This window comes from Protopterus annectens, chromosome 6.part0 (genome assembly GCF_019279795.1).
Source record: "Protopterus annectens isolate FY-2018-M chromosome 6.part0, PAN1.0, whole genome shotgun sequence".
Lineage (NCBI taxonomy): Eukaryota > Metazoa > Chordata > Ceratodontiformes > Protopteridae > Protopterus > Protopterus annectens.
The window spans coordinates 448628717-448656359 of record NC_056737.1 but is presented as its reverse complement, the minus strand read 5'-3'; the positions used below and the strand labels follow the sequence as shown (position 1 = coordinate 448656359).

Genomic DNA, 27643 nt, shown 5'->3' with positions numbered 1-27643 from the left:
TGTATGTGAACATCCACAACAACTGTCCCCATGGCAGACACCCATGCCATATGTGTAAGGCATGGTGGAGGAGAAGGGGTAGACAGTTCTACTGTTATGGGCTAAGATCCCACTGATAGAGTTTTATGTAAATAAACTTTTATGTGAACACCCACAACAGGTGTCCCTGTGGCAGACACCCATACCATACATGTAAGGCATGGTGGAGGAAGAGAGGTATGGCAGTTCTATTGTTATGGCTGTCATCCCACTGATAACGTTTTATGTAAATAAGTTGTTACAATTTCACATCCAATTGGTTGATGCTTTAGATACAGGCCTATCTGTAGACATCATATGTTTAGACCTAGAATAAGCACTGGACTCTGTTTCCTATAATGTGTAAAGTTTAAGGCCTTTCATTTTCATAGTTGTAATAATGGAAAAACAAATATAGTTAAATTACTTACTGGCTCAGTCATTTGCTGCATGACCAAATATGTAGGATTGGGATAAATGGTGCTTTTTCCCCCTCATCCAATGGCCCTGCTACCAATATCCATCAGCCCATTTGTATGCCTTGATGGATCTGAACAATCTCTGGTGTGATTTCACCTAACTCCCTTCTATCCTGGATCCACTGAGGCCAAAGACCACACCACTTCACCTAGGACAGAGTGATAGTGGGACTAAACACCTACCCAGTGTGAGATCCAATGATCATTCATTCCTCAAGTTGAATTTATTGAACAGCCCTACATAGTGAGGTGAAAGTCACATGGTAGGTAGCATGTCAGTCAGCAATCAGGTGAACCTAATCCCTCTCCTCCAGAGTTCCTAATCCCCAGCTCAACAGCTCCCTTGACCTCCACAGTTATTGCTGACCTGCAGAGAACAGACCATACTTTCTCAATTATCCATAAAAAAATACTGATTTTCTGGCAAATTATTGAGGTTTCAAGTCACTAAATAATAGTAAACAGTGAGAGATATTTGAGGTATAGACTTCATATCCTCCAGAAAATACATAATTCTAAACCTGTTATTCTAGCAACTTTCTAAGTTTATATGAGCAATTTCTAAAATTTGTCTGTATTTCTTGACCTTTGTCCCCCCATCATTTCTAGCTTTGTCCAGATTTATTGCACTGAGACATAGAGAGGTATGGAACAGGCTCATCTTTGTGAATGTTATCCAGGGCTGTATTATGCAATGCACTACTTGGCAGCAGGTCTTCAGCAGGCCTTGTCTCAGAGGATGCAATGCGCAGAGCTCCCACTAGTTGCCACCAGACCAGAGATGTGTTTCCCATCCCCCACCCCCAGGATGTTAGAGCAGACAACAGTTTCACTGCCATCCTCCCCACTGGCTCCTTCCAGCACACAAACTGCTAGCTGAACATGGGTTAACTTGGTTAGATCCAGCTATTCCCCCCTCTGTCTCACTGGATCTGATGAGGATAACTGGTATTTATTCAAAAAACACCTCTACTAATAACAGTGAGTATGATAAATCAGTACTTGCACCCTTCTTTAACATATTTATGATTAGATTTAGTATGAAGAAGGGTACTTGGGGTTAACACATTTGTTAAGTATTCAAAGAAAGGGAGGTTAATGACTAGTGTATCTTAGCTAGAAAGACTGCAGCATTACCTAAATGAATGATCACAAAAAAAATTATGTTTAATACCAATAAATGTAATGTTTTCCAGTGCAAAATTAGACCCAAAGATACTCTAATGCAATCAAGCAACACATTTTGCCATTGTGGATAAGCTAGGTATGTGTGTGTAATCATACATGGCTGATTTAAATTCAAATTAAGCAGTAATATTTTGCAAGTAATTAGAACAAGCTGTGGCAGAGACATACTGAGAACCAGAGTTAGCAGGAACAAAGAATCATTCTTCCCATCATTTAAGTCATTGATAAGGCCCATGACCATGTACTGTGGGGAATTTTGCATCTACAACAAATCATAAAAATATGGAAATTGGAGAGAATCCAGAAAAGCTTAACTAGTTAAATTAAAGGAATATGGACACTCTGCTACAAGAGCATGTTAATAGAACTGAAGCTATTCTCATTTGGTTACAGGCTTTGTAGAAGAGACTTAACACTACAACACAGATGATCAAAGGGACCATAAGATGACTACCCATATGCACGTTTAAGTAAACAAGCTTAAATGTTCCACCTCCCTTTTCAAGAACTCTTTACTGTTTGCCTCCCAAATGGAGCAGGGCACTTCTATAGGGTAGGCTTGTAAAGGTTCCAGGGCCATTAGCCTAGTACACACCTATGAACTTATGAATCCTCAACCCTGGGGAAAATCTATGTCTACTGATCCAACTATCAAGAGTGGCCTTAAAGGTATTCAAAGTTGTACTGTAGTTGATCCATAATTGTAAGTTATTTGAAAAGATGAGAGTATGTAGAGTTAGGAACATATCCGTCCAGGAAGTCTTGTTCATTTTTTGGTAAAATTTTAGTCTGTTTGCAGATCCACTAGTTCTACCAATAAAGAGGAGGTCAAAATAGATCACTTTGACACAGACAGTAGGATACTGAGTATTAGTAGAGTTGTGGTAATCTGTTGGGATAGTTAACAGGTTTAAGGCCTTCATTTTCTTGGTTAGACATATTAGGTACCTTTCAGGATTGTACATATCAAAGAGGTCATTATATTGAATGATGAGCTTGATAAGGGAGGAGTACAGTAGTAGGATGACCTTTTTTGGATCTTGAAAGAATAGACTTGGAAATTAACTGAGTCATTTGGATTGATTTCTTCATGACAGTGGAAACATGACAAATGAGGGCTTATTGTCCACATAAGTACCCAAATCTGTTATGCTCATGTCTATCTGAAGATGACCAGCATTTTGAATGCTACTATGCTGCATTGTTTTAGTGTGCCAGTATGTGCACATTCCATCACATGTTGGACCTGTTTGGCATCAGTGGATGAGGGGATAACAGTGCCCAGCTTGGACCTGTTTGGCATCAGTGGATGAGGGGATAACAGTGCCCAGCTTACAGTTATCAATAATCATAGTTGACCTCACATGGGATATTGGCTTGGATATTGCAAACTAAATGACAGACAGGATAGGGCCCAGCATTGATCACTGTGGTACCCCAGTAGTAACAATTTATAGTATCAGAGATGGTACCAGCAACTTTCACAACTTGGGATGCATTAAATAGCCACTTTACAATCAAGTGGACAGCATAAAGGTCTGTATTAAATTTATCTAACTTTTCCATAATATCAGCATATGTTACAGTGTCAAAAGAATGTGCCACAATGAGATAATTGGAGTGCACAGACTGACCATCGTCCACAACTTCTGTAACCTTTGCAAATATGTTTAATAGATTGAAGAGACAGGAACAACCCTTCCCAAACCCAAACTGATTTAGTCTATCTTCTCTAATGATGACCTGGTTTCTTGTATAGAAATGTGATTTGGATCATATTCAGTTGGTGCAAAGAACAGAAATTGTCTTCCATTGTCCCAGGCCTTAACACTGTGATGAAAAGGAACATCTTTTCTGTCAGAGCAGCAAGACTTTAGAATATGCCACCTGTACTTCTCAGACAAGCACCAAGTTTGATCTTATTTAAAAATCTAGTTGACATGTAGACTACTGGTATGTAGGTTATACAATCTATGTCTGCAGACAGGCTTTGTAGGTCAGCACAGTACAGTTCATTATCATGTATCAGTACCTGTATTAGAGCTGTGATACCAAAGGCTTTACCCAAGCAGTTCATGTCCAGTATATGGCACTGCTGACATAAAGCCTAGGTCAGAACAGAAAGGGAGGAGGAGAATACAGTCATGTTTTTGTGGTCTGTCATCCCTTTGACAGAGTGGTGTGACTACAAGTACATCAACTACATAATCTATAACTGCAGGTGCAGGTTGCAGGCAGTCATGGTAAAGGAACATATTGGTAACACAGTCTCAGTATTCTTACCATAAGCCATTTCTGGGCACAAACTTAAATGTATAAGATGTTGCTGAAATACATCCAATCACAGAACTGCACACCATTGTGTACCTCCACTGTGTTTATCCTGTGAAAATGATGTCCTGTGCTGTCTGATAGACACTAAGTTGCACAAGCACTGCTGCTTTCTTACTGCATGTTTTACCTTCCAGCATGTTCTATTGGTATTAAATGTTGCTAAGTTTTTACCACAGATATTTTTGAACCACTGTGTTTTACAGAGATGCTTCATTGAAATAAGGTATTGATATGTTCTGCTGCATACAGCTGGCATATGCTGCATGACAGGTTGTGCATGTACTGAATACATGTGTGCATCTCATTATATAGTGGTGCTAAGGGACATTACATGCAGTTCAAAGCCCCATTTAATCAGAAATCACAGGCTGGAGAAGCTGGTGCCCCATGGAGAACACTTGCCTGATATCTTAATGGATATTAAGATAATGTTATAATTCTGCACAACCAGTCCAGGGAGTTTCTGATGAGGACTTACTTAGGTTGACTCCATAATAATGACACAAAGTCAAACAAAGCTTCCATCTTTTTGTAGCAGTGCAGGTCTTGGTGAGGATGAATAAGGGAGATAATTGTAAAATAAACAAATATATTTTATACAAACATGATCAGCACTGGGTACAGTTAAGCAATATTTTTATTTGGGGCATATTTCATATTTCTGGGAACAAAGGATAGCTTTACACTTAAGTAATCTGAATTACAGGATGGTCCAAAGTTTTCTTTATGGACTCTATCTTATGCACCCCAGTGTTATATTTACTTTTATTGGCATTGGTAAGGTTAGAAATGCTCCCCATTCCAATATGAGGAGGTGCAGCATGTTAAACAATAAGGAGATACTATGGGTCATTAACTTTTCTCCAACCTGGATTAAATGAAGTCCTGTAAGTTAATATTACATCTCTGGAGTTTGAGTAACCATGAGGTAGGGCTGTACAAATCTATTCAGATGAGTTGAAATATTTCCCTTCACCTTCTTCTAGCTCAGTTTGAAGTAATTTTGGTGTTTCCCCTAGAACAACTGTGAGGCGAAAATGACAATTTTTTTTCTACAGAATACGTAATATTTTATATTTCGCCCTTTAGATAAGATACTAAACCAAGCTCCCACCTACTTCTGTTAGGGGTAGCTCAAGTAGCTGTAAAATATCCCATAACACTGGTCAAGAAGGTTAGGCTGAAGATATCTTTCCAGACATGTTTCTTTCCATTGAAACACACGAGACGTCACCTCCCAGTCAAGCAGAAACCAAGTTCAAAGTTGTAAATCCTAGTAAATGGTTATTGTATCCTGCAGCAAAAGACACTACGCCACCCAGCACCATCATACCCACATGGTGCTGGGCGGCGTAGTGTCTTTTGCTGCAGGATACAATAACCATTTACTAGGATTTACAACTTTGAACTTGGTTTCTGCTTGACTGGGAGGTGACGTCTCGTTGTGTGTTTCAATAGTTCGTGCTTTTTTGGGAGTAGTACTATATGTTTCTTTCCATGTCATAGATTGTTTGCTATATTTTGTATGTGACATTTTCTGCGGGATTTAGCAAATTTCCATGCAGGAATAGCTTATTCCTGCACGGAAGGGAATGTTCCCTTACAGCACGGCAGTGAGACATGCATATTCATGACGGTACGCTGCCATGCTCTAATACATACACGGGGATGTGTACGAGTGCAGGGGGCATGTCTGAGAGCAGTGGTATCACAATACACACACACCCTGCACACCAGAATTGCCGTAAAGCAATTTAAAAAGAGTGAGATCGCTCGTCACACCTCTCAACCCATTAGAGTAAGAAATCTGGACAAAGCCATAAAAATGGGGAACAACATTTAAATATTGCTATTACAAACTTAGAAAGATGATAGAATAACAGGTTTTGCATTAGCATAACTTTTCTGAAGGGTATGAAGTCTAAAACGCAAATGCCTGTAATTATTTTCAAGAAAGTGGACCAAGAATATAAGGCAAAAATTTGGACATACTGTGAAAAGTTATATGTCATCATCATTTGCAAATCACAGATAATTTTTTTTTTCATATCTGGAATAAAGTTTAAGCGTAGTTGCATGGGTGTGCCCATTGCTTAGCTATGCTTAGTCTAGCTTAAATGGCACAAAAAGTTAAACAGCAATAGACGTCCACCATAAGCAGTAGTGCAATAACATAGTGGTTAGAGCTTATGCTTTGCATATAGTTATTTATGGTTTGAGCCCCACTAAAGCTATTTCCATTTTGTATGTGAAATCAGTACAATTTTAATTTATTTATATATTTATGTATTAAGTAACCTATATTTTCCAACCAGAGTAGTGTAGTAGGCCCAGATGTGAGATGTCAGTGTACTGAAGTTGTGAATCCTTCACTAGACAGGGTCACAAATGCAACTCTTCATGCTATGTGTGACAACATGCTTGATCTTGGAGATGCCCACTGTTATTATGCTGAGGTCATAGACGGTTGGGTGAGATGGTGGCAGTTGTCGACTGTGGGATGTCTGTGCCACAGCATGTGGTAGGAGTTAGGCATCAGCCACATGGACACAGGACAGTACATGTGCTGGGAGTACACTGGTGTAAAACTGTAAAACATAGCCGCATTTGTCACTCAAACACACATAGTTAGAATACTGATCTCACACACACAAACATACACACTTGGCATGACTGCGATTAGAACCACTACCTACCTAGGTCTTGTTATTAAAGTGCTCTGCATTTATTGCACATGCCATGGAGAAAGTAGGGTGATCTGTGCTCCATAGTTCCCCTAAGGTGAACAACATCCACTGGCCTTGCACAGCATGGCAATGGGAGATGTCCTGAGTGAAAATGGCCAGGAAATATTATCAGCTGCAGAAATATACACAATGACCAACACAGATACAGCCATACACACATTTGCCACACCTGCAGTTAGCAGCCCTGCCTATCTTATCATTCAGTCCATACTGTTACAGAGTTTTGGCACACAGCACATGTCTTATTGGGCTGAAGAGTGTCATTGGTTACCTGTATGGTCGATGGTGACAGCAGTCCTCATACAGTGGACCTTGGGATATATACTGGGGGTACCATGGTGTAAAAATATTACACCCAGCACCCCACCCACATTGGATATAGTACTCACTCATACCAATGATAATTCTATGACAAACCCACAATCACACATTTACCAGGAATGCGATTCAAACCTTTGCCTGCCTATCTAATTATTGCTATTATACTGATATACATTTATCATATGTGCCACAGAGCTTGTAGAGTGAAGATTATTTTATGGCTCTCCTAAGGTGAGCAACATCACCAACCCTTGTAATGTATGACAATGCGCAGTGTATTTGGAGAATGGGGTCTCAGAATGCTGTCTCCTACAAATATGAACACTCACACACACTTGCAAACACATACACACGCACACACACACACACGCACACACGCACACACGCACACACACACACACACACACACACACACACACACACACACACACACACACACACACACACACACACACACACACACACATACATACTCACATATGCCAGGACTCAGAGGGTAAACCACACCTGTCTACTAATTGGTAGAACAGTGTTATGCTTGTACTGCAAGCTCAAGGTAGACCATAGGGTGAAGGGTGCCACAAGGTACCTTTACAGTGCAGTACAGCAGCAGCCCTTTCTAAGTATAGCAATGGGGGTATAGTGGGTGAGAAGGTACTCAACGTATTTTCAACTACAAGTGTACAAACTCACAAACACTATTATACTCAGTAATGCACACAGACACATTTGTCAGTACTGAGGTCTATTGGTGCAGGTGTCCCTAGGTCTGTACCATGCTAATGTCCATGGAGATATGAGAAGAGTAGGGCATGTGAGCACACTTGCATCATGGCACCTGACATTTTTCAGCATGCCATCTATCGACTACTGCCACTTGTGTGATCCCTAGGGTGACAGTTATATTCACCATCCACGCATCTGAATTTCTTTTGAAGAGGGCCAGTGAGGTGCTTTGATTGACATGTATGCAACATATATTGCATAATGTGGTCAGTGTCTGGGTTATGGACCCGTCCCGATGCATGTTCTGTTGAATGTGGTAATGCGGTTGAGGTATCCATGGCATGTGGTGCATACAGATTGGGGTTTCCTAGCTGTGGCATTTGTAACACAGCTGGGCAAACATGGCATTGTCAGTCAAGCAGGGATTGCCTGTAAGTAGCCACGATGCGACTGGGAACATTTGGAGGTTATGGCCTCTTTCTATATCAGACAGTTGTTTCATGCCTAGGGTCGTACATGTCAGGTATACTTGCAGCCTACGCAGTGGTTGAAGGTGTCTACTGAGTTACATGGCAAATGGACCATTGGACCTGCTGATTGGCCTAATGAGTGGGGGGTAGAGGGAGACATTGACCTTTTTCATTCCTGGATGACACACCCTTAGTTATGCAATGTTCCACATGGAAGGACTTTATGTCCACAGTGGCAGTGTGGTGGTCAGAAGAAAGGTTACTGTCAAGGTGTGTTCACAGACCTCCTGTAAGGACATCTGTCTCCATTGGACTATCACCAATGTGGTCATTTGTGGACAGCACATTGATTCAACAGAGGATTGGGACACATTTCTTGACATTGAGATTAAGGCCAGTGTGCTGACAACAGTTTGAGGTCTCAATGGTGACTTTATGCAGGATATTAACATAATCTGGGGATGTAAACAGAGCCCCCAATTAGCAATTTTCTGCAAACATTGTTAACCACAGTTCATTCCTGTTGGGCTGGATATCAGAGCCACTCACAACACACAAGACTGGACACAGGGCAAGAACCTGTGGTACTCCACACATGACTGTTTGGCAGTCTGACACCAATCATGACTGTTTTGCAGTCTGACATGGAGTCCACTGCTTTCACACTGTGAGATCCATCTGTGAGCCAGTTTGCAGACCACTTAGTGACACAGGGATTAATGAATAGATGAGTGTGTTTGACTATGATTCCTGAGTATGGAATTGTATCACAGGACAACAAGGGCCACATATCTTGTTTAGGACTCCATATTTTTCTATAGTAATATCACATGACAAACAGATTATAGGACTGAAGAGTGTCCACAACTACCACAATTGTGGGCCCTGTACAGTAGACATTTGGTAATTTGCTGGATGGACCACACAAAAGTGTATCAAAACCACCCCAATGGATATGGATCACAGTGTTAATGACACAACCACAGAGACACAAACACTTAAGAGGAATGAGATTCAAACCCCTACCTAACTAGTTCACTGCACTATAGTATGACACATTTATCAGATGCACCATGAAGCTTTCATATTTGAGAGCTGTCCAAAGGTATCTTTAAAGGTGAGTGACATCAGCAGCAGTGATAAAGGAGGGGAAACGGAAGTGTAGTAAGTGCCAATGGCCTCAAAATCATGTCTGTACAACTACTCTCACACAAACACACCTTTATTTTTGCCAGGGCCAAGATTAGAACTCCTACCTAACTAGTTTACTACACTATAGTATTACACATTAATTAGACACACCACAACACTTGCATATTTAAGAGCTGTCCAAAGGTATCTTTAAAGGTGAGTGACATCAGCAGTGATAAAGGAGGGCAATTTGAAATGGAGTGAGTGGGAATGGCCTCAAAATTATTCACCTACAAACACACACACAAACAGACAAACCTTTACATTTGACAGGACTGTGATTAGGATTGCTACATAAATAGTTATTGGTACTCTACTGTTACACCGTTATCACAAGCACAGCAGAGACTATAGGGCTGAGGGCTAACAAAAGAAATTTGTACAGTGACTGACTGCAGCACATGTTCTGATATTGGGTAATGGGAGGTGTACTGGGTGGGGATGGAGTAAAACATCAATTCCTTCATACACATAGCTGCCAGGACTGAGATTCAAAACCCTACCTATCCACTTATTTGCTTTAGTAAATTATGCATTTATCACAAGTACTATTGAGCTTACAGATCTGAGACTTGTCCAAAGGTACATCTAAGGTGACATACATCAGCAGACAGTGTAGAGTGAGGCTATGGGATGTGTACTGGGTGGGAAAGGCTTTATAATGGTACTGTCTCTCTCACTCTCTGTCTCTCTTCCCCATGTGTATGTATGTGTATGTTTGAATTATTGTAGTATGTTGGCCTTAGATGTGTGTGCGTATCACACAAAACAGATGGGGATTTACCACATATCTGCCACCTACAGCTGACTGTGGATTTCCCTGTCCAATACGTGTGTATGTGAAGACCAAACAGTTTACATTTTGGTGTGTGTGCATGGACATCTGCAAATAACAGATATCTGTGGTCCATTGTGGTGTCAGACATGGGCTTTATTTCTCTTAGTGTAGGAGCATGTCCAGTATGACCTTCTATATTGCTTGTGGGAATCCATTCCAGGGAGAGTTGTACTCCACTCTAGGGTTTTTTTGCTACAGCTACATCTATCAAGCTATTTTTGCAGGATATCTGTAGATAGGTTGCCAATATGGAGACACAATTGGTCCAAACATAGGGGGATACTGTGTGTAACTAAGTTTCCTATTACTGTCTGTGTTGCTTGTGTAACATGTTCTGTTTTAGCATAGATATTTGGACATATGTACTGTTTTACAGTGTAATGTATTGTGTCATCAACTACTGACAGATATCAATCTTTGCTCACAGTTGTTTACCAGGGAAATACAAGAGCAATGAAGCAGAGACCAATATTGTAAGGCAAAGACTAGACACTGTGGCACAACCCTGCCATTGTGGTGGGGTGGCTACAGACAATTGATTGATGGGTCTGTGTAAATGGTCCAGCACCCTTGGTGCTATGCTGGCTGGCGGTTCCCTTCTTGTGCATTTCTCAACTTAACTGAATGGCCATATCCTGCTGTCGGCATAACTCTCAGCTGTACAGATTTGGCCAGGTTATCCAAAGCCAGGACTCATATATCTGGTCAATTTCCCTTCACATTGTGATTTACAAGCAGGTTTGTGGTTATGCATTCATGGGTTTACAGTCAGGGGGAAGTATGAGCAGACATTTGAGTTTCAGACTTCACACAATCCATGATATCCGTGCTTTTATGCCACCCCCCCCCCCCCGTAATTCTATCCTCTTCCCAACAGTATGGGAGCAATATCTCAGACATATTTCTATAGTTTGACCTTTATCACAGCAGTATTTATGTCTTGCTCCACATTTCTTGCACTAGGACATGGAGAGGCATGTTACTTGCATTTGTCAGCATGGCCTTGCATTTGTTTTCTGCTTAATGTGATATGTTGTTAGTTAGGACCCTATGACATTCCATATGATGGCACTATGGGTGAAAAATATGATGGCACTATGGGTGAGCCATGGCATATGCCAGAGGCCTGTAAGCCACATGAGAGTGATGCAGGCCACTGAAGTTTGTCAGTCATACATTACCAGGCTGCAAGCCAGTGGATGCCCCTGGGGTGACATGGGCAAGTGGGTGAGGTGTTCCTGGCAATCCTTCTAGTTCATAGTGATGCATTAGTCTGGATGTTTGCAGTGTGCTGCTTATGGCTAGGGACACACCTGTATGGAACACCATTTCAGAATGCTGCATCCTGTGTGTATTCCATAAAAGAGGTGTGGTGATTCTGTAATCATTCCCAACAGCAAGGATATGAATGATGAAATACCTGTGGCTGTTGGGGGGGTGGGGGGGTAGACTGAGTTCATGTGTGAGATGGAAGCTTAAGGCACCTGACTCACAGATGTAACTGGGACCTTCTCCCTCTCCTGTCTTGTATGTGAACATCAGCAGTGTGTCATTACTTTATAACTGTGGCTTTTGTGGGCTTCCAGTGATTGGGCAGACAACCAGTGTTCTGTATTAGAGGGACAGCTAATGTGATGCTAACCTTTATATTTAATTCCAAAGGTGTGTGCAGTTCAGAGTTACTTTCTAGGCATTGCATAGAGTACTTCTACCTGTGTACCATATCTATGTATGGACTCCTATTCACAGCCTGTCCAGCTTTCTGACAGTGACACATATTGACATCTGGACAGTGAGTGTGTACAACTAGCAACATAGGTTTAGCTGGGAAGTAGATTGGTTGGCACTGTAGTTGTTGGAACATGGGCCTGTCATCCACAGTACTGTACCTAGGCCACTGAGACACAACATCCAGGCCTACATGGTGTCCACTTCCAGACAATATTAAACACTCACAAAAAATGCTACACTGACCCCTGCATATAGTGGACATACACCAATTATCATGTTGATTAGGACAGCTCAGGCAGTCTCTGCTCCACCGATATTACTCTACAAACTTACATGTTACTGCCATTTATACATGGGGTTGGGGGGCACACCTGACAACTTTACACATTTGCACTGGTATTTCAGTTATACTCTGCTTGCTTTCATTTAGTATTGTATTGTGCCCTAGCTTTCATAATGGAGGCATATCAGTAGAGTACACAAGTTAGATTATAATGGCATCAATTTCAGTTTCAGACTTCTTACTCTTCAGAACTATACTGCAGCTGCCAGACCTGTTGTAGTATGTCTGTGTAGGTCTATAGGGGGGGCTGTTCACCGTTGCCAGCATTTGTGGAGCTTTGTCTGACCTTTATTTCTGGTCATCTACACCTGTCCTGCTGGGTGAGGCTGGGGGGGGTGGGTATGGGAATGCTCATTGACATCCATGGGTGTGACCTGTGGACACCCACAGTTGGTCAAACCACCATATGTACTGCAGTGGCAGTTGTCACCTTGAGTACTACTGCCTAGTATGGTGACAACAGTATTTGTTATGGATTTCATGTTGTCTCATATAGCTGTCAGCTATCTGCTGCCATCCCATTTGGTCACCCAATTCCCTTGCATGGCTGCATCCATAGCATAGAAATAACTATCAGAACATACTACTCTATTCAGTAATTGATAGTAAGGGTGACTTACATTGTGCCTGGGGGCGGTATTGAGGATGGTGCTGTAGGGCTGACTATGTGGGATGCACACAGTACACTCCTTCTACAGGGTAAAGCACAGGTAGTGTCATGTTTGGCATCCCTTTTACTGTATGTGCAGTTCAGAGAGAGGTATCAGTCCCTGGTTCCTTATAGTGTCAATGTGTATGCTATGTGTTGCCTCTTTGCCAAGCCATAGGCATACTGGGCACACCCCTGTCTACCTCTAGGGGCAGGCTCAGAAAGTTCCTCCTCCAAGTCCCTCTGTGCCTGTGGTCACCTTGACAATGGTGGGGGCTGTGTGCCCCCCCCCCCATGCTGTTCCTGCTGCAGCTATTTCCACAGGATCATATTGTGTAGCATGGCACATACTATAAACATTTGTCCACATGTAGCTGGAGAGTACTGCAAGGCTGCACCAGATATGTCAAGGCAGCGGAACTGTGACTTAAGCATCCCAAACACACAATCTACAATGATCCTGGTTTATGTGTGTGACTCATTATGGTGTTCTTGTTCAAGTGTGTGTGCCCTTCTGATGGGTATCATCAGCCACGGCTCCAGTACATAGCCAGCATCCCCCAGTAGATCACCATATGGGATGTCCTCACTGGCAAATGCCTGATACAGCTGTGAGCAATGCCAGATGTGGGGGTCATGATAGCTTCCAGGGCTGCCAGCATACACATTCATGTAATGCCCTGGGCATCGCACATGACCTGGCAGTTGATGGAGGGGAAGCTGTTACGGTTTATGTAGACCCTACCCTGCTCACTGGGTGGTGCTTTGATGTGGATGTGCATGCAGTCTATAGCACCAACTACCTCAGGGTATTCTGCTATATGGTGGAAAAGTAGCACATTTTTTTTATTTTTTTTATTTATCATTTGTTGACCGGGAAAGTCCGACTAGGTTCCACAGAGCCTGTTTTCAGTGGAGGCCTGGGGAGAAATTCTCCAGATGCATGTCTTTGGAATGTGGGAGGAAACCGGAGTACCCAGAGGAAACCCACGCGAACACAGGGAGAACATGCAAACTCCACACAGAAGGCACATCAGCCGAGAATCGAACCGGAGAACCTCTTGCTGTGAGGCGACAACGTTAACCGCTGTACCACTGTACATACTTCTAGTCAACGCCTCAAGGGCAGTGGGGAAATAAATGTGGTCATTGGCATATGGTGTCATGGCATCCAGGAACTGGTGGAGTACCCTTGATGCTAATTCCTGTGAGACCCCCATGATATCCCCAGCTGATCTTTGGAAGGTACCTGTAGCTAGTATTCTTAAGCCTAGACATACCTTGGTATCCACTGGGATGGGTTCCCCTCTATTAGTTTTGTGTATGAGGAGTGGCCAGCACACCTCACGGATTTGCTGTAGAATTTCCCTGTCCACCCTATAGCGCTCCACTATCTCCAGCTCATGTAGGCCCTGGTAGGTTACCCTGGGTCTGTACACTCTTCTTCACCTCCTCACTGTGGGTTGGTTGTCAGCATTCTCCTTCTCACCACCCTCAGTCTCTGACACATATTGATGGAGTAAAGCAGCAGCAACTTCTAACATTTTTAGTTTTGCCAGTTTAAATTCCCCTGCCTGTGTACACCAGTGGGGTAGAGTTAGTGGGCAAAAACAGTCTGTAGGTTGTGTGCATGGTTTATAGTAGTGTGCTGGGTTGCTGTTTGTGTATTTTTATGATTCTGATACATTCCTCCTGCCAGCTATGCTAGTTCTCCTGGAATGCCTTCCTATTGCTGTTTCCCCTACAACCAGTCTGAAAGGTGTTTCATAGTTTATAGCAGTGTGCTGGGCTGCTGCATGTGTATTTGGCTGATTCTGATACATTCCACCTGCCAGCTATGCTAGTTCTCCTGGATTGCCTTCCTCCTGCTGTTTCCCCTACATCCAGTCTGCAAGGTGTTTTCATGGTTTATAGTGGGTCTATATCATGAGTTTGAATGTTGAATTGTCCAAACGCCGAAACTTCGAACTGGGAAGTTCGAAATCTCAAAATAGCAAAGCAGCGGAACACCAAATTTTTTCCTAGGGAAAAAAATTCAGTGGGTCGTTTCTGCGGCTTTGCTATTTCCTTCACTGCAGTTCAATCACAGAGTTGATATATTTAAGTAGGGGGGTGTGGGGGGCACAGTCCCCCATGTTGGGGGGTGAAGGGGTGAAGCCCCCCACATTAGAAAGAGTTTGAGGTGGTCATTTTTTTTTGTTTTGTGCCGGAACAGCAATTTTTTTTGCCTGGGGTTGGGCTGCTGCATGTGTATTTGGCTGATTCTGTTACATTCCACCTGCTAGCTATGCTAGTTCTCCTTGACTGCTTTCCTACTGCTATTTCCTCTTCCCAGTTTCATGGTAGTTTAATCCCTGAGGTGCACCATGCATGCACAGTGCTCCAATGTCAAAAGTGTTGCTATTCTTTTTTTTTTTCTTTAGGGCTTAAAGCCTGGTGCACATCGCGCACACCCATTTAGGCATTGTAAACAGTGCTGACACTCCCCCCTTCCTTAGCTTTGCTTAGCTAAGGGCAAGCATGGGCCACTGGGCTCTAGTCAGCTTTCAGCAATCATAACACATGCCCTACTGAAGTCATCCTTTTGTTCTACCTACATGGTTCTCTGTTTCTGCACCTACATGGTTAGGTGCAGGCTGCCAGTTGGGTGAAACCTGTGATTCAGTACAAGTCCCCATATTCGCATACCCCAGCATGTATGTCCATAGTTACAACTCTCAAGCACACCCTTTCCCCTTGACAACCAATGCTCCCTTGTCTTGTCTACATTCTGCCTGCCATTGACTACAATGGCAAAATGCAGATTTCTCTTATAATGCAGTTTTTTCCCTTTTTTATTATTTTTGGCATCTGCGTGTTTGCATGCCGCTGCCCTCAGCATAAATGACCGAGATTGGCCAAAAAAAAGTTTTATTTTTAAAACAATTAAGCAGCCTTTAATGACAATGGTCTTATATTTGGCCATTGGCATGTCTGTTCAACATAATTCATGCTTTCCACTAGCGGTCATGCTTCCATTTTGTCAGATGCAGAAATGTATTCGGTTACTAACCGAATACATTTCTGATCTGACACTGTTCCTGCATGGAGTCTGGGCAGCTTTGTGGATCACAAAATCACCTCATTTGCATGGCTTTTACCAGCAGATGAGATGATTTGCATACTGAATGGAATTCCATGCAGGAACAGAACTGGTGGAGTACCCTAAATGCTAATTCCTGTGAGACCCCCATGGTATCACCAGCTGATCTTTGGAAGGTACCTCTAGCTAGTATTCTTAAGCCTAGACATACCTTGGTATCCACTGGAAGTGGACAGCATGTAGGCCTGGCCAGCACACCTCACGGATTTGCTGTAGAATTTCCCTGTCCACCCTATAGCGCTCCTCTATCTCCAGCTCATGTAGGCCCTGGTAGGTTACCCTGGGTCTGTACACTCTTCTTCACCTCCTCACTGTGGGTCGGTTGTCAGCATTCTCCTCCTCACCACCCTCAGTCTCTGGCACATATTGGTGGAGTAAAGCAGCAGCCTCTAACATTTTTAGTTTTGCCAGTTTAAATTCCCCTGCCTGTGTACACCAGTGGTGTATAGTTAGTGGGCAAAAACAGTCTGTAGGTTGTGTGCATGGTTTATAGTAGTGTGCTGGGCTGCTGCATGTGTATTTTTATGATTCTGATACATTCCACCTGCCAGCTATGCTAGTTCTCCTGGATTGTCTTCCTCCTGCTGTTTCCCCTGCATCCAGTCTGCAAGGTGTTTGCATGGTTTATAGCAGTGTGCTGGGCTGCTGCATGTGTATTTGGCTGATTCTGATACATTTCACCTGCCAGCTATGCTAGTTCTCCTGGATTGCCTTCCTCCTGCTGTTTCCCCTGCATCCAGTCTGCAAGGTGTTTGCATAGTTTATAGTAGTGGGCTGGGCTGCTGCATATGTATTTGGCTGATTCTGATACATTCCACCTGCCAGCTATGCTAGTTCTCCTGGATTGCCTTCCTCCTGCTGTTTCCCCTACATCCAGTCTGCAAGGTGTTTGCATGGTTTATAGTAGTGTGCTGGGCTGCTGCATGTGTATTTGGCTGATTCTGAAACATTTCACCTGCCAGCTATGCTAGTTCTCCTGGACTGCCTTCCTCCTGCTGTTTCCCCTACATCCAGTCTGCAAGGTGTTTTCATGGTTTATAGTGGGTCTATATCATGAGTTTGAATGTTGAATTGTCCAAACGCCGAAACTTCGAACTGGGAAGTTTGAAATCTCAAAATAGCAAAGCAGCGGAACACCAAATTTTTTCCTAGGGAAAAAAATTCAGTGGGTCATTTCTGCGGCTTTGCTATTTCCTCCACTGCAGTGCAATCACGGAGTTGATATATTTAAGTAGGGGGGTGTGGGGGGCACAATCCCCCATGTTGGGGGGGTGAAGCCCCCCACATTAGAAAGAGTTTGAGGTGGTCATTTTTGTTTTGTTTTGTGCCGGAACAGCAATTTTTTTGCCTGGGGCTGGGCTGCTGCATGTGTATTTGGCTGATTCTGCTACATTCCACCTGCTAGCTATGCTAGTTCTCCTTGACTGCTTTCCTACTGCTATTTCCTCTTCCCAGTTTCATGGTAGTTTAAGCCCTGAGGTGAACCATGCATGCACAGTGCTCCAATGCCAAAAGTGTTGCTATTTCTTCTTTTTTTTTTTTTCTTTAGGGCTTAAAGCCTGGTGCACATCGCGCACCCCCATTTAGGCATTGTAAACAGTGCTGACACCCCCTCCCTTCCTTAGCTTTGCTTAGCTAAGGGCAAACACGGGCCACTGGGCTCCAATCAGCTTTCAGCAACTATAACACATGCTCTACTGAAGATATCCTCTTGTTCTGCCTACATGGTTCTCTGTTCATGCACCTACACGATTAGGTGCAGGCAGCCAGTTGGGTGAAACCTGTGATTCAGTATAAGTCCTCAAATTCGCATACCAAAGCATGTATGTCCATAGTTACAACTCTCAAGCATACCCTTTCCCCTTGACAACCGATGCTCCTGTGTCTTGTTTACATTCTGCCTGCCATTAACTATAATGCCAAAATGCAGATTTCTCTCATAATGCAGTTTTTCCCTTTTTTTTTGGCACCCCTGTGTTTGAGCACCGCTGCCCTCAGCTTAAACGGCCGAGTTTGGCCAAAAAAAAGTTTTACTTTTAAAATAATTAAGCAGCCTTTAATGCCAATGGACTTATATTTGGCCTTTGGCATGTCTGTTCAACATAATACATGCTTTCCATGAGCTGTCATGCCTCCGTTTTGTCAGATGCAGAAAAGTATTCGGTTACTAACCGAATACATTTCTGATCTGACACTGTTCCTGCACGGAGTCCGGGCAGCTTTGTGGATCACAAAATCACCTCATTTGCATGGTTTTTACCAGCAGATGAGGAGATTTGCATCCTGAATGGAATTCTGTGCAGGAACAGTATAGGGCTGCTTGTGCATGCAAAAACGGCTCTATCCAGGATCGCAGGGGAGCCATATTGCGTGCAGGAGAGGCTACAGTGTTCCTGCATGCAATTTGGATGTTCCTGAATCCGGGAGTTTGTCTTTCCATTATATCTCAAAGTGATAGCACTAAATGGTGCTGCTAAGCTATTATCGGTTTGTTAATAATATTATGCTGTACAATTTGAATTGTTTGTAATTTTGTATATTCCAATACACACTTATCTTAAAAATGCCTGTTTAACATCAAAGCAAAATATATAGTCAGTTTCTATAAAGTTTGCAGAATTCCGCACATTTCACTGGTTTCCACCCAAAAGTTGTGGATAAAACAAGAAGTATGTTAATATGTTTTGGTGTACATAGAAAACAGATATATCCAGCAAGGTCAGCACACTCTCAAGTAGTCAGCTCACTTTTGTTTATGTCCAGACAAGTGGTTTATAAACTGGGCATTGCATTTTCAATGCCTATCAATGGAAATTATACAAGCTCAAAGTAAATAACATAAAATCAAAAGAGGAAGACATATCTGCAATAATCACTGCAGTAAGTGAAAAATATTTTCAAACAATTATGGATTTCATACAACAAAATTCCTATTAAGTAAAATATATTTGCAAACAATTGCACATTTCATCGTATTAATTATATGCTTGCATATAAATACAAATACATTCATATAATATATGGAAATTGATAGTTCTGCAAATTTCTACAAAAAATGAATTATTAACAAGTGCAATCATGGTCATTTTGCCATGGCTAACAGTAGCTAAAATGAGTGGGGACCCGTGTGAAGAACAGAGGTAAAGAGGGTGATTTAAAGCAGATGTGGGGGTAAGGGTGAAGGAGAGGGACACCCTTGAGGTATGCTGAATTAAGAAATTCTGAGGGACAGCCAAGAGAGGCCTTTTTTTCTTATTATTATTATTTAGTTGGAATAGGCCCCATGTTTTTGAGAATAGAAGGAATGGAAATACAGGGAAAGAGAAGGAAGAGGGAAATCAGCAGGTCTAAACATTCCAAATATCACAAGACATGACATAAAAAGGTTGAAAAAATATAAAGGAAAGATACAGTACACAGACAGCGGACCGGAGATCCGCTGTGGTGACCCCTAACTGGGGAAAAGCCGAAAGAAACAACAACAATACACAGACAGCACACTGTACAACATGGGTTAAGGAAAACGGACAAACGGGATAGGGATGCATACCATCCATGGCACAATGCACAAATAAATATGTACCTGCATTATGTAGTGCTGAGATGTTGCAAACTATGTGACAGTCATTCCTGAAGCTCTATGACTGCCAGTTGATGTGGGTTGTAGTGAAATAAATGGGGATTCCAGTACAAAGTAGTTATCATATCCAATCAAGTCTGTCAGCAGTCCAAGCTACTGAACGGATGAGCAAATCCAGCCAGGGAAATGAAGGAGAAGGCAAGCAGAGACTGGACTAGAAACTCTAACTCTGCACGTGAAACACAAACACACAAGCACAATGCCAAACAGCAGTACTGTACCAAACCAAGAATGTGACCATGTAATGTACAAGTAAGTGTACACAGTCTGTACGTATGCAAAATAGACTGCATATGTGAAAGATATGGCATGTCAGAGGCAACACAGATGTATTGTTGTACATGCGTGACCAGCATTAGATGAACATAACTCGATCAAAAAGTAAAGTCAGTACATATACACACACACCAATGACATGGAATAATAACTAGTAATTAAGGGATAAATAACAGTAGATAAGGAATGCCAGCTTATTACTAACAATGAAGTAAAAAAAAAAAAGTTCTGTTTAGTAGTCAAAACAAAACTGCAACAGGAAAAATGACCTTGTCAGCATATGCTTTGCATGTGTATGATGGCAAAACTTTTGCACAAGATATTGCCACAGTGAAGCTGCATGATAAAGATGATAATGTAGAGGAAGCTAAATGAGTTAAATATTTATGTGCAACATATATGGCAAAGGTAAAAGGGGAAACTGAGGTGGCCAATAGAGGTCCACATCAGTCAAGAAATGTGAGCAAAAAATTAGGCACACAGTAAAGCTGGACAACTGTATTTAAACAGACAGATTACACGTGAAAATATTTACCACATACACTGGTTTGGAAGTCCACCCAAGCTACATTGAAGCAAACTGATAATTTACTTCAAATGGGTGTACAGCATAATTGGTGCTCTAAACATGTCTATGTGGAAATTACACAAACACAGTAAGGTTCAACAATTAAACAGCAAAATGCATAGGTATACAACATAATATTCATTATCCCATACACATATATACTGTCATGTGAACATAATAGAACAGGTACAACAAACACCCTTTTTATATATATATATATATATATATATATATATATATATATATATATATATATATATATATATATATATATAAAGGACATGAAGAACTGATTGTACACAGTTCCAATGTTTAAGGGCATTTGTGTCTCAATCATACTATGTTTAGAGACATGTATCTAAATCTTTACTTATAGACACCAAATGCCTAAATATGGACATCTATGCTGAGATGATTGTGCATTTTGTAATATAACATAGAATGACAAGAAAGGCATTCAGGAATTATGCTGAATAAATCATCAACTGTACTGCATAGACAGTCCCCGGGATTCATGAAGCTTGCGCCAGGCGCAGGAGTAGCGTCTGCGATCTAACGCCAAATATGGCCGCCAAGCGATTCAGGTACAAGCTGTTTCCACGTGCACTACCAGCGTACGCCAGAGCTGCGCAGCTCCCAGTGCATGTATGCTAATTATCCCATGCACAGCAGTGTAGCATGCAAATAGTGGTATATAGTGATTCATGAAGTGGTGCAGGCATAGTGTAAGCATGCAGAAATGTAAACCAAAATTACAGTTTACATTTTTTCAAACATAAAATCGGAGCAATGAAAGCGGACTAAACTTACGTATTATAATGTTAATATATGCCAATGGCTAAATATATAGCCAATGGCATAAAAAATGTGCACAACACATAAAAAATAACATTTAATGTTATGGCCACACTAAAGCAATGTAAAATTGCAGTGCATCAATGCGCAAACGGGATCACAATGAAAATATATTTATATGTCATAAAACTGCCATGTAACACAATTCATTAATTCCCCATAATAGTCAATGGCACGCATGCTACACCACAACCATGGTGCATGGGTTGCTAAGAGTCTGTGACAGTGTTCTGTGCAGTAACTAGGAATTAGTAGTCAATGCCATGCAAATGAGTCAAGTAATACGGAACCACAAAATCCCCGTTGGCGTAAGGATGTACCACACAGCGTAGCTGCACAACACTGAGGTGTGGCCTGGAGATAAACATGACATCAAGAGAGGGGTGCACTATCTTAGCTGTAAGCACATTGGAGCATTGCTAATCCGGGTTGCTTTTTGCTAAGCAAAGCCGCAGGATAGGGGTGTGGTAGTAGCCATAGCTTTGCTTAGCTGAGAGCACACAAGGTAACCGAAAGTGCATGTGAACATAGATGAAAACGTGCCCAAACCCAGTAAACAGCTGTGCGCGGTGCGCACCATAGCTGAAACAGGAAGGATATGGGAAGACAATAAGGAAATGCAGCAGCATGGTAATTGGAGTACAAATTAGTAATTAACACCTAGGAACTCACAGTGGGCCATTGACAACAGCTAACAAGGCTGCTAGCAGCTACCTGCAGAACAGGAAAGGGGAGGTGACATACTGCAAAGAAAAGAGAACTGTCACAGCAGAACAAAGCAAACTTGCAGTAGATCAGCTACAGAACACATTTCACAACACAATCCTGAGTTGGGAAAGCACAAAACAAGAAAGCAGGCAGCTGGATGCATGCCTGACAATGGGAGGGGAATCGGGTTGAAAAGTGAAGTAAAGGGCACTAGATGAATCATGGCAGCCATGCGTATGTCAACACCAAAGGCCCCACAATAGCAGTACCTGCTGTAAAACCATAATTAAGATACCCTGCAGCTGGAATTGCACATACACACCCAATTACACAAGGAGCATCCATTGCACAATAGTATAAAGTGTGAAAGCCCCACACACACACTTGTGTATTCCCAGACACTCTGCACAATTGGTGTATACAGATGGGGAACTTTTAATATGTACATGTTAGGGGCTGCCATAGCTTTGATTCACCAGCATGTGTTGGAGACTGACGGTTGTGTGGAGGATGATGCTGACAACCATCTCAGGCATTGGAGTAGGAGAAGAGTGTTCAGACCCAGGGTAACCTACCAGGGACTACATGATCTGGAGATAGTAGAGCATTACAGGGTGGACAGGGACGCCATACAGCAACTTGTTGAGCTGTGCCAGCCACACTTCTGAGCCAAAAATAACAGAGGGGAGCCCATCCCAGTGGACATGAAGGTATGTGTAAGCTTGAGAATACTAGCCACAGGCACCTTTCAAAGGCCAACTAGGGATATCATGGGGATCTCACAGGCATCAGCATCCAGGGTACTCCACCAGTTCCTGGATACCATGTTACCACATGCCAATGAGCACATATACTTCCCCTGAATGCAGGAGGAGTTGGCCAGCAATATGCGTCTCTTCCACCATGTGGCAGACTACCCAGAGTTACTGGGTGCAAAAGACTGCACGCACATACACATCAAGACACCACCCAGTGAGCAGAGTAGGCATTACAAAAACCGCAAGGGATACCCCTCCATCAACTGCCAGGTCATGTGCAATGCCCAGGGCATTATCATGGATGTGTGTGTTGGCAGCCCTTGAAGTTATCATGATTCCCACATCTGGCATGCCTCACAGCTGTATCAGGTATTTGCCAGGGGGGACATCCCATATGGCCACCTGGTGCGGGATGCTGACTATGCACTAGAACTGTGGAGGATGACTCCCATCGGAAATGCACACACAACCACGCAAGAATGCCATAATGAGGCACACACAGAAACCAGAATCATCATAGAGTGTGTGTTTGGGATGCTGAAATCACAGCTCAGTTGCTTGGACATATCTGGTGGAGCCTTGCAGTACTCTCCTGGTATGTGTGCCCACATCTTCATAGTATGTGCCATGCTACACAATATGATCCTGTGGAAACAGCTGCAGCAGGGACAGAATGGTGAAGGCCCTCACAGCCCACCACCATTGCCAAGGGCCCCACAGGCACAGAGGGACTCAGACCATGAACACCCTGTGCCAGCCCCAGTAGGCAGACGGAGGCATGCCCAGTATGCCCATGCCTTGGCAAAGAGGGAACGTATAGCACACACACTGACAGTGTAGGCACTTATAGACTGACACCCTTATCTACCTACACACACAGCAAACATGGATGGCACACACACACAAACACCTGTAAATTGTCATGTATAGGTGGTCTACTATGTGCATCCTACATAGGCAGCCCTCAACTATTGTACACACAACTACCATTGGCACAAGTTAATTCAATACCTGAACAGTAAATTAAGCTATCAGCATGTGTCCATATTGTATGTATAGGTTCATAGATACATAGGTAGGTACATGCCTAACTGCCTGTGGCCAGTCATAAGCATAGCCCCAATGTGTCTGCTGTCGCCACCCCATTGATTAACTAACTGTTCCTCTGTGGAGCAGAGCCAATTGTGGGATCCCTGGGGTGTATCAACTGTTCCCCACCCACTCTGCAAGGATTCCCTGGAGTGTTAGTAAGGGGTTTCATATAATGTAATCAGGGATGTAGTTCCAAATAATGGGGAGTACCCATGACAGGAATCTGTCACTCCAGCGTCTTCCAGTTATGGTTGTGGCAAGGTGTAGCTCATTACAGTGTGTGGATCACTGTGACATGGATGCCCATAGGTGGAGCATATCCATTAAGCCTGACGTGGACACGGCTTTGTTGGCCAGCAAATATCATCTCTGAGTAAACAAGATGCCACTGAGTAATGCATGAGTTTATGCAGTCTGGCAGCATAGTACACATGTCTGAGGGCATTATCCCTCTATGCAAGGTACGTTCATGGCCCTTCCAGCTGTCAGATGTGTCTTCTGAGGTACATCCAAAATTGGTTATCATACTCGATGATGGGATTGATGACTGATGAGTAAAGGGGTACAATAACCTAAGTCTGTTTAGATGTGAACCCTTAAGTAATAAGATGGCCTACATAGATGGATGTCCTAACTACTTCGCACACATGACTGTCAAAGGAGAGATCACTATGTAATGTAGTCCCCACATACCCATTACGTCGTCTGAATTATACTGTCTGCCACTCATGTGTTAATATGTGTGTGTGTGTGTGTGTGTGGTTTCCCAAAATGAAATGACTATGCAGTATGTGGCCTTTAGCTGGAGGCCATCACTCTGACACCCTGTGTTGGTCTATGTGAGGCTCCTTGAAGGACGTCTCTGACAGCTGGACTGTCAGTTACGGCTCCCAGTCTGCAGTAATCGCCAAACACAGCCTGCTGTAGTCCACCTGTGTTAGCTCATACCTCTGAGAAGTATATGGCAAACAGTAGGGGTCTCAGGACTGAGTCCTGTGGGACACCAGTTGTGACTGGTGAAGAGTTGGACCTGGAGGCTGCTAGGCTTACCATGTGGGTTCTGTGTGTAAGCCTGTTGGCAAACCAACCTGTGATGTATGGGTGTATGTACTGGCTGGGGAGTGTAGAAATAATACCTGAGTGGGGAATGGTGTCAAACCCTTGGCGAGGTCCAGGTAGTGTGTGTGAACTACCACACCCCACATCTAAAGTCTAGGTGGCTGTAAGATGTCAAAATGGTTCAGTAGGCATGATCTGTGCACAATCAAGGTGACTTGGGTTGGGTCAAGTGTCTGGAGGTTACCATTGTCTATGCTAATGAGTGCCATGAGCATGCTCTCCATAGCCGTGCAGATCAGGCTACTCAGGACTGTGGAGTGGTAGTAACCATGGTCAGTTGTGTCACCACCTCGGTGGATTGTAATAGCTGTTGCCATGCACCAGTGAATGGCCATGTAGCCTGTGTAGAGGCTGATGTTGAATTGCTATATTAGGAGAGGAGGGGTTCACTTTGTCTTGTAGTGTCTGCAGGATGCAGTCTGGGACACCATCTGCCTCCAGTGATGCTCTGTCATGCCGTTTGAAAGGGCCATTACTACCTGTATGTCTCAGATTTCTGGGATACTGTATGTTCTGGGTATTGTTGTGGGCCCAGTAGGGGGTGAAACTTGCTCCAAATGTATTATCAAGTGTGTTGGTGATATCAGTAGGGTCAGTATATTCAGTGCAATATTGCACAAGCACAGTGCAAATCTGTGTGTTACTGCTTACATCCTTGACATACCCAAAGAAGCCTTTGTGGTCATATTCCGAATCCACGCCTATTTACCTGTGGATGTCAGCCTTGGGTGATTACATGAGTAACATAAGTATCTTGCTAATACTGGTCACGGATGTCTGCATGCCTTGGGATTTGCTGTTGTTCCAGACTACTGTACTACTTCTGTTGTATAGCCTGTATAATGCAGGGGTTCAGCAGACTGGTGTCCTTGTGTAGGAGTATGTTGTGTGTGTGTGGCATGTACATATCCAGGGCAGGTACATGTATGCCATATCCAAACATGATGGTGTTTACTGGTGTACAGCAACAGTCATCTGCTAATGCTGTAAATAACCGAGGTCTCCTGTATATGTACAGCTGACCTGGTTACAGACAGTGGTATCATTGCATTGCATAACAGATGATGCAACTGTGTCAGTACATGGGTACTCTGCACAGTTGATGTAGAGCTTGGTATAGTCCACTGGTCAAGGGTCACATGGTGGTGTACTCCTATATGTCCTACAACATGTATGGATGTGTGTTGGTGATCTGAGGGCATGATGGTGTCTGAGGTTTACATCCTAGAATGCAGCATTTGACACTGTGTCCTGCACCTGACTCATCTGTGATGCCTTTTGTGGGAGTACCATTCAGTACATGTGAGTGGCCTCTATGTATGTGGGGACACCACCACCTGTAGTGGTCCATACCTGTGTTATGGCCCACATGTCTGGTTCTGCGGTATATGATGGTAGTGCTATTGTGCATAACAGAGCCTTCAGCCAGGTGTTCCTCACTGCACAGATGTCAGTACTCCCCATTGTTGGATCTACAGTGAGCAGCTGTGAGTATGGACACTACATATTTAGGACTGGTTAGCATAAGCATACAATGTAGTTGTCCTCTAGGTGTCAGGGTGTTATCCTGTGTCTAGGACATTTGCCTTGGAATGGCACTATATGGGTGAATGTGACTTAGATATTATCCCCACTCTCTTGAATCATGAATGCATGTGATATGTGTCAAAGGCCTGTCTACTGTCAGTCATGTCATCCCAGAATGACAAACACTGGACGACCTCATAATTACAGCAGGACATTGGCTCATTGTGTTGGTCAAGCAGTTGCCACTCCTAGCAAGGCTCATTGTGTTGGTCAAGCAGTTGCCACTCCTAACAAGACATCACTGCGAGTGGTGGTATTGTACTTGGTATAGGATGGTACATCTAAGGTGACGGACAGCAGCAGATGTGTATAAGACCAGTGTCACATATATGTAGAGCAGCGTTCCTGCTAACAATGACAACTACTAACACCAGAGTCCATCACAATGTGTTCTTTACATCTAACTGTAATAGCATGACCACTGTGGCCTTCTGTGTTTAGAATCAGAGTGCATCCCAGACAACCCTGTGCTACTAAGTGTATGACCATGCACAGTATAACCTTGTGTAGATGGACACATAGTGCATTCCGAGCAACCCTGTTCTACTAAGTGTGTGAGCATGCCCAGTGACACCTTGTGTCAGTTATGTGCCTCTATGTGTATGGGCATGGCCATCGTAACCTTGTATAGAGATAGTAGTCATCCATTCCACAGATGGGCATACACCAGGTCAGGATGGATTCCTACTTTAAACACACAGGTTCACAGGTATGTACATCTTAACTGCCAGCATCTCTGTTGATGTCCACATTCCTAGAAGGTCATAATGACAGCCTTGAAATGTGTAGTCTGTGTGGCGCGACTCGTAACTATGTAGTATTGTAATAGTGATCTGTAGATAGGCAGGTGTTCCGTTCCCACC

General features: G+C 43.0%; 1 protein-coding gene across 1 annotated transcript in view; it reads right to left on the bottom strand.

The window, feature by feature from the left end:
- Positions 1-27643, bottom strand: part of KMT5B (lysine methyltransferase 5B) — a 1528897-nt gene that overhangs the window by 266031 nt on the left and 1235223 nt on the right. The gene's annotated exons all lie outside the window — the stretch shown is intronic.